The 18,992-nt window shown below is 43.9% G+C and overlaps 1 long non-coding RNA gene across 1 annotated transcript in view; it reads left to right on the top strand.

Annotated features, from left to right (window-relative positions):
* The window catches only part of LOC121668248, a 50,218-nt gene that overhangs the window by 25,770 nt on the left and 5,456 nt on the right, over window positions 1–18,992 (top strand). Inside the window, exons 3-4 of the long non-coding RNA XR_006017326.1 lie at window positions 3,369–3,442; window positions 15,087–15,269. This is a non-coding gene — a long non-coding RNA (uncharacterized LOC121668248). The remainder of the gene's footprint in view (window positions 1–3,368; window positions 3,443–15,086; window positions 15,270–18,992) is intronic.

Genomic DNA, 18,992 nt, shown 5'->3' with positions numbered 1-18,992 from the left:
GCTGATTCTAGCAATCACCAGCTGATGAGATCTGAAATTTGGATCAAGGAACAGCTTAAGCAAGTGAGTATTGCAACAACAAAAAAAGAGAATTCACACATGAACATTATTTTTCACAAGAATGAATCTAAGCTCTTACTCTGCCAGTACCATGCAACAGCACTACTTATCTTTAGAAGTGGGGTTGGAGGTGGTCATACTCCACAGAGGGCTTTGCTCCAATGTAGCAAGGCGCAAAGGATTCAATTTTAGTCTGAGCCAGGATGACCTGCAGAGCCAGGTCTTTGTGCCTGGTCTGTGGTTTGCTATTGCTGACTTCATTCATGGGTACATGCACAGGGAAGTTGTGCAAGCCTGGTAATGTGTTTGCACATTTAGAAGGCAGTGGTGCAAAACCACACTCGAGTCACAGCTGAACACACTTCATGGGGGAGACACTGATATATTTCACTATATTTAGATCAGCCTAGATCTTCTGAAAAAGCAAAAACAGCAAACAGGAAGGAGTACAGAGAAGGCATTCTTTTTATAAGGCTGTTAAAGAGTAATGAAATGAAAAGGGCAAAGAAAATATTAACACTTACTTTGCACTCTGGCTGCATTCATGTGTGTCTACTTTATTTAGAACTGGAAATCTCCTAAATTTGGCAAAGTAATGGAAGACTTAACAGGATGCATGTAGGTCCAGCCTGGCCTATCTCTGGTGGAAGAACTTGTTGCAATAATGTCTCAGGGTCTGGCTCGAGGACATTCTGGGGAGGTAGAGGCTATATCCTTATTGCTTTCTACATAAAAAGGGAGTGATTTAAGGCCTGGACTGGAACGGGCTCTTTTATAGAGAAATAGAAATGTCAATCGCGATTTTGAAGTTTACCCCCAAAGGAGATCTGGAAACAAATTTTTGAAAGAAGCAAAGCAGTGTTTTATGGGCATCTCCCACCTTCAAGAATGCTGAATACATCTTGTACTGTTAATCAAAAGTAAACTGTGAGAGTAAAGAAAGGAGATTTACCCAGCCAAGCAAGCAGAGGCCACGGATGCAGCACCTCCAGCGTCACTCTCCACTGGGGCTACAATGGCATGTGCAGAGGGCTCAGAGCAGGACAGACCTGCATGGTCTCCCTTACATCCTGAGCTGCTCCTCCGATGAACCCCTTTCCCTCCCCACCCTGCCACCCATCTCTGTCCTCCAGAAGTGGAGTCTGCCTCCAAAATCCCTCCAAGAAAGCCCAACAGACAAGGCTGCCATTCGCACATTTCTCTCAAGTTGCCAGCTGTGCCTAGGCATTGAGGAAGGAGTGCTTTCTGCTAGATCCTCAGCTGGCTGGGGCTTCATTTAGCACAATCACGACCTGGAACCGCAAACAGCAATTCTCAGACAGATCGTGGGGCCTTCAGCTTCAGAAGCAGTACAAGATATAAGTGTTAATTTGTGGTTAAGGCATATTTATCTGGAACAGCACTGAAGGGTGTCTTGGCCTTTCCTTTAGCACAGCGCTGAACTGCCAAAATAAAGAGGCATTAAAAGTTAATAAAAAGGTCTGAAACACGTTCATTAAAATACTTGGAAAACTTCACAGTTTGGCTTCATACCATAGAATGAGTATGTGAAAACTTGACTGGGCTTGCCTGCCTCCCTAGCAGACTGTCTTGACTTAATACTTATAAAAATATCACCTGGCGCCTGATGCCGTGTTAAAAAGCCCCTACCATGTCAGGTACTGTTGTAATTTGCCCTGGAAATGCATCTGAAGCAAAGGAATGCGTGAGCACAACTTCAGAGCTCAAACAAGGAAAATACTGGTTGTTACATAAATCAGTGGATACAGATGGCATTTTACTTATTTTAAGCATCAGCCTAAAGTTTCAGGGGCTGGTAACTTTGCCACCCCACTCTGGTTCATCCCGCCTCTGGATGGACAGATGTTGCAGCTAGTGCTCCCAGAGCAGGCTCTGTGGATACCACATTTTCAGGTGTCCTGGCCATATCTGGAACAATTTCAAGGAAAATCTAGCCCTGTATTTGACCTCATTGTTCTATTTACTCACCACACTAATTACGTCGGGCAGAGGGAAGGCCAACAAGACAGGCAGGATGGACTATTTGCATAGCTGCAAGCGGCTTCTATCTGATGGAGTGGAGTGGATTGAACTATAGGTGGACTGTGGGTCAAGAGGTTGTTTGAGTTTCACATTCATGGGTGCCCTCTCCACAGCCAGTGCTTTTGTCAGCCATTCCACAGCACTCTGTGCTGGTGCTCAGTCATGAACTGAGGACTGGATTCAAGCTGCCAGGGATCAGGACCGCTGTGTGCCCATGTGGCACCCTGGGGACAAACCCTACAGTGCTTCAGTGAAAGTGCCCACTGTCCACCTCAGCCTACAGCCTGCCTGAAACCCTGAGCCTTGGCAATAATTTGTCAAAAGATGAAGCCATCTTTGACCTAGTATTTAGTTTTAGGGTAAAAATTAAAAGATATTTGAAGTACCAGCTTAGAATTCTTTGCCTAGTCTTCGTTCCTCCTACCCCCAGCCATTCCTCTGGGATGCCAAGCCTCTGGCTAACGTACCACTCTCACATTTGGGATTATCCTGCTTCATAGTGTTTATCCTGTTTCCTTCAAAATGCAATGACTACCTTGGGACCAAGACACAGTATTGAATTTTTACACCTATCATAGCATCTCTGAGTCCAAGGTGTTGGAGTTGGTGGCCTTTGGCTTTTTCCCTAGATGAGCTCTCAGAGTTGTCAGGTATAATAAAAGCAGCCTTATGGGGGTTTTTTAAGGTAGGGCTTATTTTACTAAGGAAGGTAGCTAGTTAGCACTTTTCCTTTGCCTATGCAAAAGTGTATGATTATGTAGCACTTCTCCAGCAGTGGATTGCTGTTCCCAGACATGCTTCCTTTGGGAGCCTGCTGTAGATTTGAGCTGCATGTCTCCCACCTTGCAAAATCCCAAGGCAGGGCTATGTGGAGGCACAGGACAAGTTCAGAACAGGCAGACTGTGTTTGGAGGTCACTGGGACTCATGTAGCACCATGAGTAAGGAAAAGAAAGAATTTTCAGCCTTCCCACCCACATTCTCTGCCCAAAATGACTTCTGCTTGGAGAGCATCACAGAGCTGAACAGAGAGCACCTTACTTAGTTTGGGTGACTGAACCCAAAATCTCAGTGGAGAAATCACACATTAGCATCCCTGCATGGCAACCACAGCTCTTGGGACAGTCCTACCTGTAAACATCACCACTGTCCTCTGCACCCTGGAGCACAGAGTATCAGGTATGACCTGTTCACAAGGACCTCAATTTCTGTCAAGAGCAGCACCCAGCTTCTCCAGATCCATTCACCTGTCTTTTTCCTTCACAGGAAGATCACTGAAAGACTTCCTGATAGGAAAAGATCACTGCTGAAGGGATGGAAAGGAGCCCACACAGTGGAAGGTATGCACAAGTCTTCCTTCTACAACTTCTCTATTATCAGTAAAGAACAAAGAAAGAGCAGATGTATATCTGATGTGTTTACATGACAGCTGCAGTATGTACTGATGCTTTTAAGGTCATATTTTACTTCATTCATCATCAAAAAAAAAGTAGAGAATATCTTGTAGTTAGTTAGCTAAACATCTTTTCTTGCCTTTCTATTGGGTAAGACAGATACTCACAATAAACTTTATCTGTGAGACACTTCAGGGAATTGGCAAGAGAGCCTAAAATCCACTAACTCAAGGTCACTCATCCACTCAAGGAGTCCAGGCTGACTGAGGAATGACCATAAATGATCACATTTGACACTGATTCAGTGGCTTGTGTAAAACATGAGTGAGTCTGCATACAGCTCCTGTGGGAGGAGCATTGTTTCACACTGACAAGCTACAGAGGTTTCTATGAAGAGGCCCAGACTCCTCTGAAGACAGAAAGATAATTTTCCACCTAATCTCTGGGAGTTCTAATCAAAGCACATACAAACACAGCAGTGTGGACAAATCTGTCACCTAAGCCCATTGTGACTGAGCTATAAATCCAAGAAACTGCAGTCTGGAAACACAGCCAGGACACACCCTGGGTACTCCTGCCATCACACCAAGTCCTGGCAGGGGGACGTTACCTCTTGGCATCTTAGTAGCTTCCTGGGAGCTATGTGGACACCATCACTAGGGTATCCCAATATGTCCCAGTGACCAGGAAAATAAAGACAGCTAAAGTGAATGGCCTGTTTTCTTGATGATCCATGGTTCAGATAAAAAATCTTGGGTATCTTGAATCAAAATTTAATGTTTTATGCACTGAAACACCCTTCCTAGCAAATGTAGTCTCAGGCTTAGTATTTAAAGCTCCCCACCTGCTTTCCAGAGTGTCAAGAAATCACATGGATGGACAAGTTGTTCCCAGTCAGCTCTGAGGTCTATAGCCCTGGTCAGTGCAAGAGGCAGGGTACTAACTAAATGGTCCAATTCTGATCCAATAGTTGTCCAGTTATGGTGCTACTTGAAGCTTGCATGGAAAAATTAGGAGAAAAAGCAGACAGTTCCCTTTTGTCCTATAGAAAGGAAAGTCTGAAGCCATTTTGCACTGTTGCATCCCTGTTATCATTCTAGACTGTCCACCATATAAAAAAAAACGATGTAATGTGAGCTAGAGCAAAGCCTATTGGGAGGTACTAAGACAAAAATAGAAACCTCCTACACTAAATGAAACAAATGTTGTGCATGTGCTAAGACCTGTGTGAGAGAGACTGCTTGTAAATATTCTTTGCAGTCTGCGTAGGAGTTGTGTGCAGGCTGTGTCCTCCTACACAGCCTGAAGACCTCCAGCAGCAGAAAAATGAGATAAATAGACATTAATTTGGCTGAGCGTCTGGGGAGAAGGGTTTTAATATGTGCTAGAAGAAAGTGGAGATTGAAGTTATCACACTGTGTCAAGATGGACTTAAATAATAAAGGCCTGAGCTGCCTTGTACAGCTCCCATCTCATGGAGGAGGGTTTCAGGAAGGTGAGAAATAGTCTCTCACTGGATCTTTTCTCTCTTCTCTTGGCAGCTTTCTGTGTTTCTTAGCTAAAATCTCATAGAAAGATGTCACAAATTTACTGTGCATAGCAAACTTCCATTACCTGGAAATGCTCTTCCTAGCTGAAAGACTCCGTATTGGAAAAATGATTTAGCTATGTGAACCATATTGCTGAGTAGTGCCCAGCGTGGGCTGTTCTCAGGAGCGAGGGCACACGCGAGCCGTGCTGCGCGCCCCCGACGCACGTGTGCGATAAGCGGCGCTGGCCGCGCCTTCTTATCAGAGGCTGCTCCGCGCGTCCTCCTACACAGCTCTGCTGCCCGACAGCACTGCCAGCCGCTGCCTCCTCGGGATGAAATTCTGCTGTGCTGCCTCAGGCAGCTTCATTCAATTTTCTACTTTTCTGGAGCTTAAACTTTCAGACAGAAAGTTGAAGAGCTACCAAGCAAGGAGTAGGAAAAAAGTTATTGACCTCAATTTTTTCCAAAATTAAGTACATGTGAGCAATTTTTTATTTTTTATGGAAAGGTGGCTTTTTTCCCTTTCTTCTTTGTCCTTCCCACCAATACCAGACCCTGTGGTTTCCAATACCTTCCCAGAGCCAGAAAACATGTGCTTTTCTCTATCTTTTTTTAAAGATGAAAGTCACTTTTCATTAATCCAATTAAACAATTTTCTTTTTAAAAATAATACAAAATCCAACACCTAGGATAAAACATTTCAAATTAAAACCTGTATATTTTCCAAGTGATAGCTAAACAAAAATAGAACTATTAAGGAGAAATTTCAGACATCTCTATACCTTTCTCACATAACTATAGACCAATAGAAGACCCATCCATATTAGAATAAGGATTGAGTATAAGCTATTTCAATCTATTACATGAGTTAATTTTGTTAATTGTAGAAGCTTCATAGCTCCAGCAGATGTGAAAGTTCGTGAATATTAAATACGAGCTCATCTCACGGAGACAAGTGTCTGGTTACACTTCATCTTTGTTTCAGCACAGCAGAGGGGCTGAGTGCTCACAGAAGTGTGCCTGGCAGCTGGACCAGAGCAATGGGAATGCTCCCATTTATGTGGAAGGAATTGGGAAAACCGATGCTCTGGAAAAACAAATCTCTACTTTGTGCATGCTACAAATTGTCCACTTACAGCTGTAGCCAGTTATGCTGACACAATTAAATTGCCAAGTACCGGTGCAGCCTGAGAAGTCTCCTCTTACAAAACAATGGAGCATTTTCTAGTTGCTGGTGTAATCACGTGCCACAGGAATCTTGAATTTGACAAGTTCATTCAAAAGCTAGGTCTTACTAATACCTGCAAGGATACAGTTATGCAGGATTTCCCCTACAACAACAGCGCCTCCTACCCTGGTCTTTGGACACTGATTTCCATCACTCTACTGGATGTGATGGGTCATGGGCTGTCCTGGTGTCACAAATGACATTGCAAAGAAAGCACAGGAATGTCCTCTTGGGCATCATTGTACATGTCCATAATTTAATTTCAACAGTATCTTCCCTGTGGTCTCTCCAGAAGGGGAAGTGTGATCATCTTTGAAATTACAATGTCCTATAATGCAGACGTGTAAAATCAGTGCATCTACATTTGAACCTAGACACCTAGGTGTTCCAGGCCAGGATGGATGGTGCTTTGAACAACCTGTCTAGTGAAAGATGACCCTGCCTATGGCAGGGGAGTTTGAATAGATGATCTTTAGAGGCTCCTTCCAACCCAAACCCTTCCGTGATTCTGTGATCCTATGATTCCATGACCTCTTCTCCACTCCACTTCTCCATTTTAGATACGATAGCTATACATACAAATACATGTGCATGCACACGTATGGGCACAAAGATATGTGCATTCACTGGCCAAAATGAGACTTCAGAAGCACCGGTAAGAGCATGTACAAGTATTGGTATGAAAAAATATACAGCATGTTCCTTTTCTTTTTTCTTCAATGCAGTGTTACTGCTGGTCTGGCATCCCAGCATCTACTGGGCCATTCTCAGCCTTGCACATGAACACACACATATGGGTATATGTACCCAGGAAACAGCACTGGCTGAAGACTAGATAGGACTTATACATCAGTCAGGAATTGCATCACTTCCTCCTTGATGTTGTGACACTCCCTGGAATTTCGGTGTTTCAGTAAGGAAGGAATATTTCTCAAATTTATGCAAGGACAACTATAAGCGTTGATTGATTGATCGATTGAAATTTCACCCAATCTGAAATAACATCAACTCACAAAGAACTGGAAGAAGTATGGCAAGTTGGTACCTCTGCCCTGAGCCCCGTTGTAAGTTATCTTAGGTAAATATGTAATACAAACATAAATGAATCAAGCACTATTTAAAACATGTTAGGCTGCTTACCCCACACTGTTAGAAAGCAAGCCTATGGGGCACCACATCTGCTAATCTGGTGTCTGGAGTCATCTGTGGGCAGCTGTCTTTTACCTTTGGTCTTACCTCTGTCCAGACTATGAAATGCCCAGACCCTTTGCTGGGCAGCAGCCACATTCCCCTTCACCTCATCCTGCCAGCTGAAACAAATCTGACACTTGACTCTCCTCTCATAACATAGGCTTTTCCATCCCCTGCTCATTTGTGATGCTCTTCCCTGCACCTTCAAAAAACCCCTTGCGAATGCAGGCAAACACAGCTTTCCAGCTGACATTCAAAAGAGTCCTGAACCAGGGCATTAAACTTGCCCTTGCTTTGTTGGTCAGCCTTACATCTTATACACACTAGAACAATGCTTCCTGTGTATCAGTGGCTTACAGGAATGCTGTGACTGACTAATGCAACACGATGCAGCTCATGCACCAGCTCCAGTGAGACACACCCCCATCCAGCCAGTCATCTCCTTCCCCTGGCAAATGGCTGTATTCATAGCAAGTGGTGCCCAAGAGCTGAACATCTTCATCCTTACAGCAGCCAGCCCAGAGCCCATAGCATTTACACTATTCCTACTACATCCACTACTACATTTCACCTCATTTTTGTTACCAGCCTTGTGTCATTAGTTTATGTTACTGCCTCCTTTTCACTTCTGGTGACACAGTTAGGAATAAAGCATTAAATAAAGTCCATTCCAAGTCCAGTCCTGGAGGTATTCCACCAGTATTTGTTTCTGGCACATTTTTTCTCATTCAATTAGAATTAACCCACCATTATCTTCCTGTTTATCAGTGCTTTCCTTATATCAAAATTCATGTTCCTCCAATAGAAAAAAGAAATTATTTGGTTTATTTCAACATTTTAGTGCAGACTGCATTTGCCTTGCCTGAAAAGGTCAGCTATCTTATTAAAAAAGGCACGATGTTAATTTGGCATGATCTACTTTGAGTAAATTCATGTTGTATTTTATCCCATTTTCAGTTATCTCCTCTCTCCTTCAGCATAGTCTTTATGTCCACCTGATTCACGGACCTAATGCATGAGCAGGAGGGGAAAAAAGAGAAAAAGTTGGTGCCCAATTTCCCTCTGTTTCCCCAGTCTGCTCTGTATCTGTGACATTGCAGTCGCTGAAGTCCATGCCAGCAGCCTAAAACAGAAGGAACAAAACAAGGAGTAAAGTCATGAGCTCACCCATGAAGCTCTCCCATGGAGCATGGACTGTGCATCCTTCCTGACAGAACCTGTTGCCTCATGAAACTCAGAGCGTAAGGGGCTTAGTCACATATCTTAGATAGAGATGAAATATTAGCAATCATTAAAAGACAATTAAAAGGCTTATCTTTCTTCATACTCCATAAACTGTTCTCTAGCTGGGCTAGAAGGACATGAACTCCTTGGCCGAAGAACTCTTGATCAGGTGCACACCATAAATTTAACAACATTCTCTGTTTAGCTTGTCCACCATCCAGAGCAGATACCACTGCAGATGAAGAACTGCTCTTCTGCACCAGGGCCACAGCTGCATCTTCAACCTCCACAGTGCCTCTCCACTGCAGAGACACACCACTTTGGGGAATGTAGGGATATGTCGATACAGTTTGCTTTCCACACACTGCATTTGGAAGTAGACAGCATGGCAAAGCTCTTGTGTACACTCCTTGCCAAGCAAGAGCAAGCCTGGCTGGAGTAGGTACTGGGTTTGGTAAGCAGGGAGGCTCTCTATTAACTTACTGAAAGGATGGTGTCTATAGATTAGGGCATGTAGGTAGGTAAGTTGCAGACACAGAGCAAGGTTTAAGGCTCTGCAGCTTGCTGGGAGTGGCTTTGTGAGAATGCACCTGGCAGGTGCACCACAGTGTGGCCAGCACTGCAGAGCGGTACAGCACCGGTGCAGCCCGGGGAGGCCCTCCTCACCCTGCCCCCCGGGCACACAGGCATTTGTCTCAGCAGCAGCACAGGAAACTGCCAAGATAGCAGGTGCCAGTGGTTAGAACAGCAGTAGTTTACATCGTCTGGAGAAGCCAGGGGTTGCATGCTTCAGGAAGGGGTGCAGCCCAGACAGGCAAAGCCTGTATGCCCCTCCAGCTGGGTAGCATTATGGGAGACAGTGACTGTCATCACTTATGTCCCCAACTGACCCAAAAATGAAGAGGTGTGCCCAGCCTGCCAGGTAAAATTTTCCAGAAGACTGGAAAAGGAGAGAAGGGAGAGGACAACTACAGTCTTGCCAAGCATGTCCCAGCCCAGGTTCCTCTGTGCATGCAGCAGCTCAGGGAAGCGCTGCCTGTGCAAAGCTTTGTGTGCAGTCAGGCAAGCACTGAGCACTGCTTCAGGCACCTGCCCCTCGCTGTGGTGCCACCCTCTCTGCCCATTCGTACATACCCAGCTCTTCCACCAGCTCCTGACACAGCAATTTAGAGAAACAGTGATGGGCCTGCTTCCAGACACCACCTGGTTGCTGCTGGGGCGAAGTCCACTCCAGGAATCAGACCCCCAGGAGCAGTGCAGTAGCATCCTTTCACCCCACATGTTATACATGTCTTAGTCTCAGGCTATTTCTGTGTTCTGCAGATCACAATGCCCAGGGGCCTACAGCAGAACACAGCATGCCTGGGAAGGGCAGTTTAAGACTGATTAGTCCTTCAAAACCATTTCATGGGTATTTATACAGCTGCTGTTTCCTAAACCGACAGGACTTTCTATGAGTGCAAACCCTTCCAACATTCAGTGAACATCAACAATAACAGAAACAAATGACAGATTATTTGTGTATAACTGGTATGTTGAATGGAACATAATTTATGCAGTTAAAAAAAAAAAGAAAAAAGTGCAGTGGTAGAAACAATAATGGCATGAAGCTGAGGCAGTGGAGGCTTAGGTTAGATACCAGGAAAAGGTTCTTCACCCAGAAGGTAGCTGGAAGAGGCTCTTCAGGGAAGTCGTCGCAGCACCAAGCCTGACAAAGTTCAAGAAGCATTTGGACAACACTCCCAGGCACATGGTGTGATTCTTGGGGTGTCCTGTGCAGGGCCAGGAGTCGGACTCAATGATCCTTGTGGGTACCTTCCAACTCAGCAGATTCTATGAGTCTATGATTCTAAATAAAAAAACAGTTCTCACTTCATCTCATTATGAGCTTGAATTTTACAGCTGACTATCACAAAATAGAGTAGAACCTTTTAGCACTTTTGATACTGTATAACCTATAAAACCCTTTATTTAGAAAGAAAACTTAAAACATATTGAGAAGAGAGCATTTTCCTTCCTGCTGTGAAATTAATGTACTAGCTCCCTCATGGCCAAGTGGTAGAGAAATATAAAAGTGATTTTGCCCAAATACTGATTTCTCTGTTGCACTTTGTTAAGTAGAGCTGATACATCACTCCTGGTGTTCTCTTTGGATAATGTCAAACAATAGTGAGGCAGAAAATGCAGACTTCAAATAAGGCAGGACAATAATACTATAATAAAACAATTGTCTCTGAGTTTCTTTAACAACATTTATTGTTAAACAACTGCACTGAAATCCACCTCAGCTTACCAGCTTTTAAATGAAACAATGAACAAACAGTCCCAAAACTACTGACATTTTGACTATGACTTTTAAAATACATTCATCTTTATAAAGGTTAATCTAAAATATCTTGAGAGCTCTCTCACTTTCTTTCAACTTATTCGAGTCCCTCAGCAACCAGGACATAGTCGCTCCATAAAAACTATGCCTCCTAAATGCTAGATTTGAAGAGGATCTTGCCTCAGAAGACACTGCATATGGTGGCAAGGGACAGCTCTTGTTTTTCTCGACATTTTCACAGCTTGGCATTTCAGAGAAAAAAGAGCTCGTTAAACAGCTAGTTAATATGCTGAGAATGACCTTGCAAAGAGAAAACAGCATGAGAATAAAGTTCTCGTGAAACTCGTACTTATGTATGGCAGCTTGGATAGACTGAAAAAGGATGGAAAATGGTGTGGAGTGTCCAAAGTTTCAATCCACCTGCCTCTGACTTGGCCCAAGCAAGCTCTCAATCTGCCTTCCTGTATAAGAAAGAGTTTTATGGACAGATCTTACATATCTCTGTGCTTTGCAAAAAGGCTGGTGCCCCATGATGGCCACCCTGGAGGCTAGGCTCCAACTATGGCCTTCATTCCAGCTGGTGATCCCCAGTCCATGCTGACCACAGCAATAGGAGTTTCCCCCAGTACAGGGTTTGGTGGAAAGAACATACCATGTGTTAATTTAAAAAGATTGAAAAACAGAATCCAGCACTTGAAGAAAAAGTCTTTGAAGAAGGTATGTCTGTGGTCTGACACCAATCAGATCCCTCTGTCCTGCTAACACTTTTGAACTGGAGAACATGCCCTTACCAGAATATATGCTCTCCCTGAGGACTTAATACAGATGAAAACTTCAGGGACCAGATTCTCAGATGGTATAAATTGGCATAATTTCATTAACTGAACCAGCTAGACCCTAATCTCTGGTTGCTGCAAGCTGCATTTGGGATACTTCTTTTCCTACACTTTTCTGGATAACTATCATCCTTCTGTCTGACCACCATTATATTATGGTAACCACAGAACAGTGTTTTTTCCCCTAGATGCGATCTCTCTACGAAACAAAGAGTTGTCAGAAGCCTCAGGAAATCAGCTGGTCCATCATCTACTCTGCAGCAGGATTAGCTGCAGCTGCACTGTAGACTTGTTCTGTACCTTCAGATACCACAGCCTACAGATATTCCCAGGAGTTTTGGTTTTAATGACTGGGCAATTTCATCCATCGCAAGATGAAAAGCAGAGGGAATCCGAACCCTTACAGGTGCAGAGCAGATTTAGAGGCAGCTGCTCACCGAGATCCCACCTGGATATTGGAGTGGGATTGAGCTGGGAAATAGCAAGGAGCTCAAACTGCACCCTGGGATCCACCAGAAGCACTTTCTCATGTTTGCACAGGCAAGCGTAGCAAACTGGCTCTGGCTGCTGCTGTCAGTGATATTCTGAAACCTTGGAAGAAATGGAAGATACTCTGTGTGGTTGGGCCAAGGAATTATTTGGGTTCAGCTGATGTGTGTGGACTAAGGACTCAACAGTACTCCGAAGCTGTGGGATTTTAGTCATCATTCTGCTTTCTTCTGCATGCTGTAAGCTGGTTGTTACTCCAGCTATCACACAACTGGGTCTTAGCTCTCTCCAGACTAATTTTTTTTATATGTGGCAATACTTACAGTGAAGATACTGACAGCTTTTTACCCGCTAGGCTCGTAGTTCAATGCCTTAGAAAGGCTCGGGCAGCCTAGAGAGGTAGCACGGGCAATCTAGCATGTCAGTAGCTCTAAAAGCAGCAAATAGTAGCTGCAAAACTGATACCACCAGCAGAAGCAAAGAGGGAGAAATATAGTCTTCAGTTTCCCAATTCCTGCAATTAGAAGCTTTCAAACAGAAACAGATGTTCGCAGAACGGGTGCAAGCCAAAGAGGGTGGGGCCGCCTCTTCGGCCCTTCTTTTATTCGGAGAAGGGAAAAGGGGCGGACTGGGGGTGGACCCAGGGTGACCGGCCAATCAGAGACTGCTAAAGAGTTTGAGTTACATTTGGTTTTGCCCATGCTTGGAACAAAGGCGTGCAGGAGCACATGGCAGAGGCAAGTGCTGGCTTGTCTTGGGGAGGGGGAAGGAAAGCTTGGAACAGGCAGCAACATGGCACTAAGTTCCTGATGGATTCAGTCAATGATTTATCAAAGACAAAACTAGCCACAAGTGAAAGACTAAGATCTGTGAAAGATCACTTCTTCAAGTAAAACCCATGAAACTGAATTACTGAATGCAAAGAGTCCTCCAGGGAGAGCTCTTCTGTGCAGAAGAAAATAATTACCATTTTTCATTTGTTCTACCAACATTTTATCTTATGCTCAGCTGTATTTTGCACACCTAAACCAATAGCAAGACACCAGATCAAGTGCCCTGACTTTGCAGTAACACCCCCACAGCTGAAAAATAGAATCATGTATGCTGACTGCATTGATGACACAGACAAAAAAGAGAAGTCCTTTTTGCCAATAGAACCACTACCATATGATTATTAATTTACTTTAAGTTTAGCAAATCACCCTCCAGTAATTACTAGCTTAATCTAATCTTGCTTGCATTTTAACACCCAATTAAAAAGACATATACCACAATAAGCATAAAAAATCAACCAACCTGCAGCAGCACCGAACACATAAACATGTCCACAAACCTGAATGGGAAATAACACCTGACAGAAGTTCTCAAGAAGATGATGTTATCTGTCATTTCTGTTGGAGCCTCCCTGTAACTTAAATCTGAATAGAGCATGCATGGACTTTCTCCAATACATACAAGGGCACAAGTCATAACCAAAAAATATCAGTCAAATTTTTCTGGAGCATCCACAGGGAGATGGTATTGTGTGTTTTTTACTGCTCTAAAGGCTTGGTAGAGATATTTCAGTGGAAGTGCTATCCTTCAGGATTTCTTCAGCCCAAAGCTGGACACAATTAGTAAAGTACTGAGGCTTGCTGAGGTCCAGGATCTGGGCATTTGTATAAGCATGTCCATGCTTGTGTGTGAAAGGGGAAGGCAAGTAAAGCCATAAAACCACATAATGTGTCAAGACATCAATTATATTAATTATTTTTTCCAGCAATTACACAAAGTCTACAGCTTTAATTCAAATTAATTTATAATAGCTCTAGACCTGTGACCCATGTCAGAAAAGACAGTCATCAGCTTCCCGATGGGGCAATCTCAGACAGGGGGTTTCTGTTCTCCAGGGGGTCAGTCATAAGCTGAAGATCTCAGCTGAACCACCACTATGAGCTACTTGGAAAGCAGCATCCTCCTCGCATGGTGGTGTAGAAACACAACATGAATTACCACAGCAGCTCATAAAAAAGACCAGGACACAACTAGAGGGCCAGGCTCCTGTTCCTGTAAGGGAGGTGATGCAGTGATCCCATGCACTGAGCTAGGATTACAACGCACAGCCTGAGATCCTGACCTTCTCCTCTTCCCTGCACTTCTTTGCCTTCTTGAAGTTCACAGTCTTCTCCTGAAGAAGATACTTGGCTGATCTGAGCACTGCTTTTCCCAAAAGGAAGCCAAAGGAGACGGCAGAGGTGACTAGCACCCCATTCCATGATAATTCAGTGACCGGTGAGCACTTGCCCACAAAGTGGAAGGCTACCTCTCAGTTCCCCCTCCTCAGCATGATCACAATCCAGGCTTTCCCTCTGCCCTCTACCCTCAGGCTTGTTCTCACTTCCTGCTCCAGATCTGCCTCCCTGTCTGGGCCCAGCTCTGCTTTTGCCAGCCCCAGTCCTGGTGGTTAGAGAATACAAATTGTAATGAAAGCCGTGGGTCTGAAGGCCTAAGGGGACAGAAGGAGTTTTGGATCCAGGTGCTTCCCAACACTAACCAAGGATGTCAGCCATTATGCTTGAGTGGTAAGCGGAAGTGCCACCGATAAGGGCCACATCCTAATAATGGCAGCTACAGTGCTTTGTGATGATCTCAGAGATGTGCATAGAGGTAAAACCAGGCTGTAAAATGGTGGATTTCAGGTTTATTCATGCTAAAAGTCTAGATGTTGAGGGAGTTTACATGTGCCTACTTTCTCAGTACATTCTCTTCATTTCCTGCATGCCTAGGGAATATAGGTACTTTACAGAACCACAGAATATTCTCAGTCGGACCCACATGGATCATCAAGTCCACCTCTTAAGTGAATGGACCATATGGGGATCGAATCCACAGCCTTAGCATTATTAGCACCAGGAGCTAATAGAGTTAGGCTGTACTGAAGAGAATGCCTTTTGGATTATTTTCTGGAGGTAAGGCACCTATATTTCACCAAAATCCAATTTCAAGCACTCTGGCTTTCACTGAAAGTTGCTACTGAAACAGATACTCAAGAGTTTCATATCATAACAGCAATGTGTAGTCTTGGTTTATTGGGATAGGGATTAGAAATGGCATTAAGTTTAATTTTAAATGAACCCAAACTAAATATGAGAAGACAAATATTGTCATTCTGCCAGGGTGTTTCAAATCATGTGTTATATGCCTGGTTTTAAGCATTGGAGCTTAGGTGTTAAAGACAAAGGTATATACTGCCTCAGGAGAGTTCAGTAAATCCCTTTTCCTAAAAGATGCTTCATGTAACAACCTAATTTAGCCCCAGTGTAATTCTGCTGCTTTCAATCCCAAGAGTTCATTTTGTTTGCTGTGTGTTTCCAAGCTGAGAAAAGAAAATATGAAAAATCCCTTTCTGTGTCACAGCACCTCTCATGCTAAAGTCTAGGCACACACACATGATCTGTGACATATTTGCTGTACTGTGGACCAGGGAACTGTATCTTTCAAGAGATCTCCCAAGATTAAGCCTCAAAACATTCTGCGTGACCTTGGGAAAAGCACTTCATTTTTCTCTGGCTAGGTCTATTGTATAAATTAAACCCTGCCAGGGGGATGTTCCAGGGCATTGGAATTCAATCCTGTATAAACTGTTGACATAATCCTTGGCATCAGTTTCGCTGAAGCCAACTGGCAGTGTCCCAGACAATTCCCCACACAGCTCAAGAGTCAATGCAACCCAAGGCCATCCCCAGCAGACGTGAAGAGGCAGCCCCTCCACTTTGGAGGGAAACTCAGGGAATACAGCCTGCCCTGTGCCAGCCTCTGTGCTCAACAGCGAGCCTGGGCATGTTTTGTTGATGAGCATAAACACATCTGATCCATCTAAAATGGGGGTAATGTATAATTTCCTTTATAAAGACCTGTGCGATTTAAGCATGCAACTACCGTTAAAATTATTGCATACACATAGCTGGACTCCCCATAAGATTATTTGAAAGCACTTGTAAATGAACTGTCTTTCCCCTCTCTGAGTAGCAGGGAACAGCTGCCAGAAAATACATCCTACAGGAAATTCATGCTCACACCTACATATAATGCCTGCCAGAGAAAAAACAAGGGAGTAGTACGGTGGCCTATGTGGCAAGATTTCTGATTTCCTGCTTTGTAGGTGCAGGTGAAAAGATGTTTATGCATCTCCTTCCTGTGAGACAGCAGGGTGGCCTTGTCCATCTCCAGAGGTCCTTCGCTTTAGCTGATGCTCTCTTTCCCACCTGTCAAACTTGCTATGGCCATAGGAGCCATGTGTGCTTGTGTGATGGATGCGCTTTCAGCACTGCAACAGCTTTGTGCCAACCATTCTCTCTTCCAAAAAAGAGCTCAGTTGAAGAGCAGTTGGTGATGCTGCAGATCTGCTCTAAAGGCCAGTAAGCAATAACCTGCAATTAATGCAGAGGAATGGAAAGGAAGAAGAAGCAGAGGGAAAGCCCCCATCTCCTTCTAGAGCCACTGCTTCCCTTAATCCTTTTCAGGTATTCTGGAGCTCTTCACCCTGTTTGAGCCTGTCACTTGAAAACATTTTACTTACAGATCCTACCAGATGCACAAACAATTGGTATCTCCTCCAAGTGCTTTGGACTTCAGTGGGTTAGAAGCTGGGTTCAAAGTACAAGTCATATTTCATCCACCATATTCCAGCCCACAGAGAAACGCATGGGACGCTGGAGCTTTGTAACAACTCCTACTGGCATTAATTACCAGCCTCCACAGTCAAGGCCTACCTTTTTGGCCAAATGGACACACAAATGATGGCCAACACTAAGCCTCTTCTGTTTGCTCATCCTGAAGCAGCAGGCTCCGTCACTTTCCCACACTCTCCTGCCAAACAGAATTGAACTGGCTACTCCTGATTTAAATTTGTGCAACTTTATATGTAAGTAGTCTTTCTAATCAAAAAACACATACATATACTTGATTAGAAATATAGGATAATAGGGTGTGCAATATGATACTGATACTTTCAAACAATCCTATTTTGGAAATGGGCCATTCTAAGACTTTTGTTCCCAGCAGCATACACACAATTTCCTTCAGAGCTGTCAGCCTTCACTTCTGTACACACTCTGTGTGCAGGTGCATTATAGTCCACAGCTGGAATTGTTTTGTATTAAATACTTTCTGTGTAAAAAACAACAAAAATCGAACTGGTGATAATTATTATAGCAGTTCTTTCTCCAAGATTATGGAAGAAACCAATCTTTGACAAAGGAAGGCACTCAGCTATGTCTTGAGCCAGTAAACAGTTGTCTAAGAGTTCACTAGCCCATTTTACAGAGTGCTCGTGTTTGCAAGAGGCTTTCATCCTAAAACCATGCCCTCCGCGTAGATGATCCTGTAGCCGTCATCATCTGCTGCTCTCTCATCTCAGTTCTGAATGAAGGAATAAAAATATTCTCGCACACTTCGAAGGACTAGCTTCCAAAGAAATCTTACAGCTGCCTAGAAGACAGTATGGTTCAGACAGTGGAGAATTGATGGACTGACTGTAATAAGACTTACTCCATCACCACACCTCTCTCTCTTCTGATGGCAATATAGAAGTAAATAATGATCCTACAAAAGCTGAGTTTGGCACTAGCTTTGTATAAAAAATGAGGATGCTTCATTACTCTCAGAAATTTTTAAATTAGATGGATTATCAGCTACTAGGCTACATTTTTTAAGTGTTCTTTTGGCCAAGTGCCCCTGCAGACTGTAATGAATTGTCCAAAACCCTCTTCTCCTCACTATTCCCAAAGCTGACACTTTCTACAGCATTTACAAACTGCTGCACTTTTCAGAAAGGCAGAAATACTCTCAAATTTAGCTACATGTTTGGCAACCTCTATCCCAGACATTCACAGGACTCCAGCCATTGCTTCTCCCACTTCACAAAAAGAGTTGCTTTTGACTGACAAAGCTTGAATTTTGACTCAGCCAAACCACAGCACAGGTACATAAAATCTGTGGCCAGTTGGCACCAGCTCAATCCTGGAGTTGATGGTACCTGCCCTTCAGATTTTCCAAAGGAGAGTAACCCTTGCGTCACGCTATTCAATGCCTCTTTTGTTCTGGTTTTAATCCTGTGTCCAGCCAGGGGTTTATGTGACTCCTGAATTGCTGTCAGCAGGAAAGATGCCACTCGGTGCCATTTACAAGAGATTCAGCACCTGCAGGCTCAAGCTATGAGTCAAAAACCACAGCTATGGGAAAGTAACTTATGCACAGAGCAGGAAAAGCAAGTATGTCGAAGTAATGCCTGTTATTCAGAGAAAAGCCAGTGAGATGAAGGCAACTGTATTGTTAAGAAGATACATGATAAGAAAGAGAGAATGCAGGTATTACAGGCTGAAACCAACTCCATTTTTATTTTTTAAAAAATAACGTGAAACAAAACCGTATGTGATTTATTATAGAAAAGGAGACATTTGGTCCAAGTAATATTGGTTTCATGAAGCAAAAAAATTAAATGATATCACTTGTTTTTAGTGGACCAGCTGTGGAAGAGGACGATCCGGGGTGGCTGAATCGGCCTCGGCTGGGCGCTCAGGCACTCCCGCCCACCCAGGCGCAGCCATTTCCTGCTTCTTCCCAAGGCTCAGCTCTCGGGCTCCCGCCCGGCGCGCCGCGGACCTCCGTGAGGCGGAGCGAGCGGCCTGTGC

The sequence above is a fragment of the Corvus kubaryi genome, unplaced genomic scaffold, assembly GCF_017639235.1.
Source record: "Corvus kubaryi isolate FWS band 111438036 unplaced genomic scaffold, C.kubaryi_AGA036_p1.0 37385, whole genome shotgun sequence".
Classification (NCBI taxonomy): Eukaryota; Metazoa; Chordata; class Aves; order Passeriformes; family Corvidae; genus Corvus; species Corvus kubaryi.
This window is presented reverse-complemented; position numbering and strand designations above follow the sequence as displayed.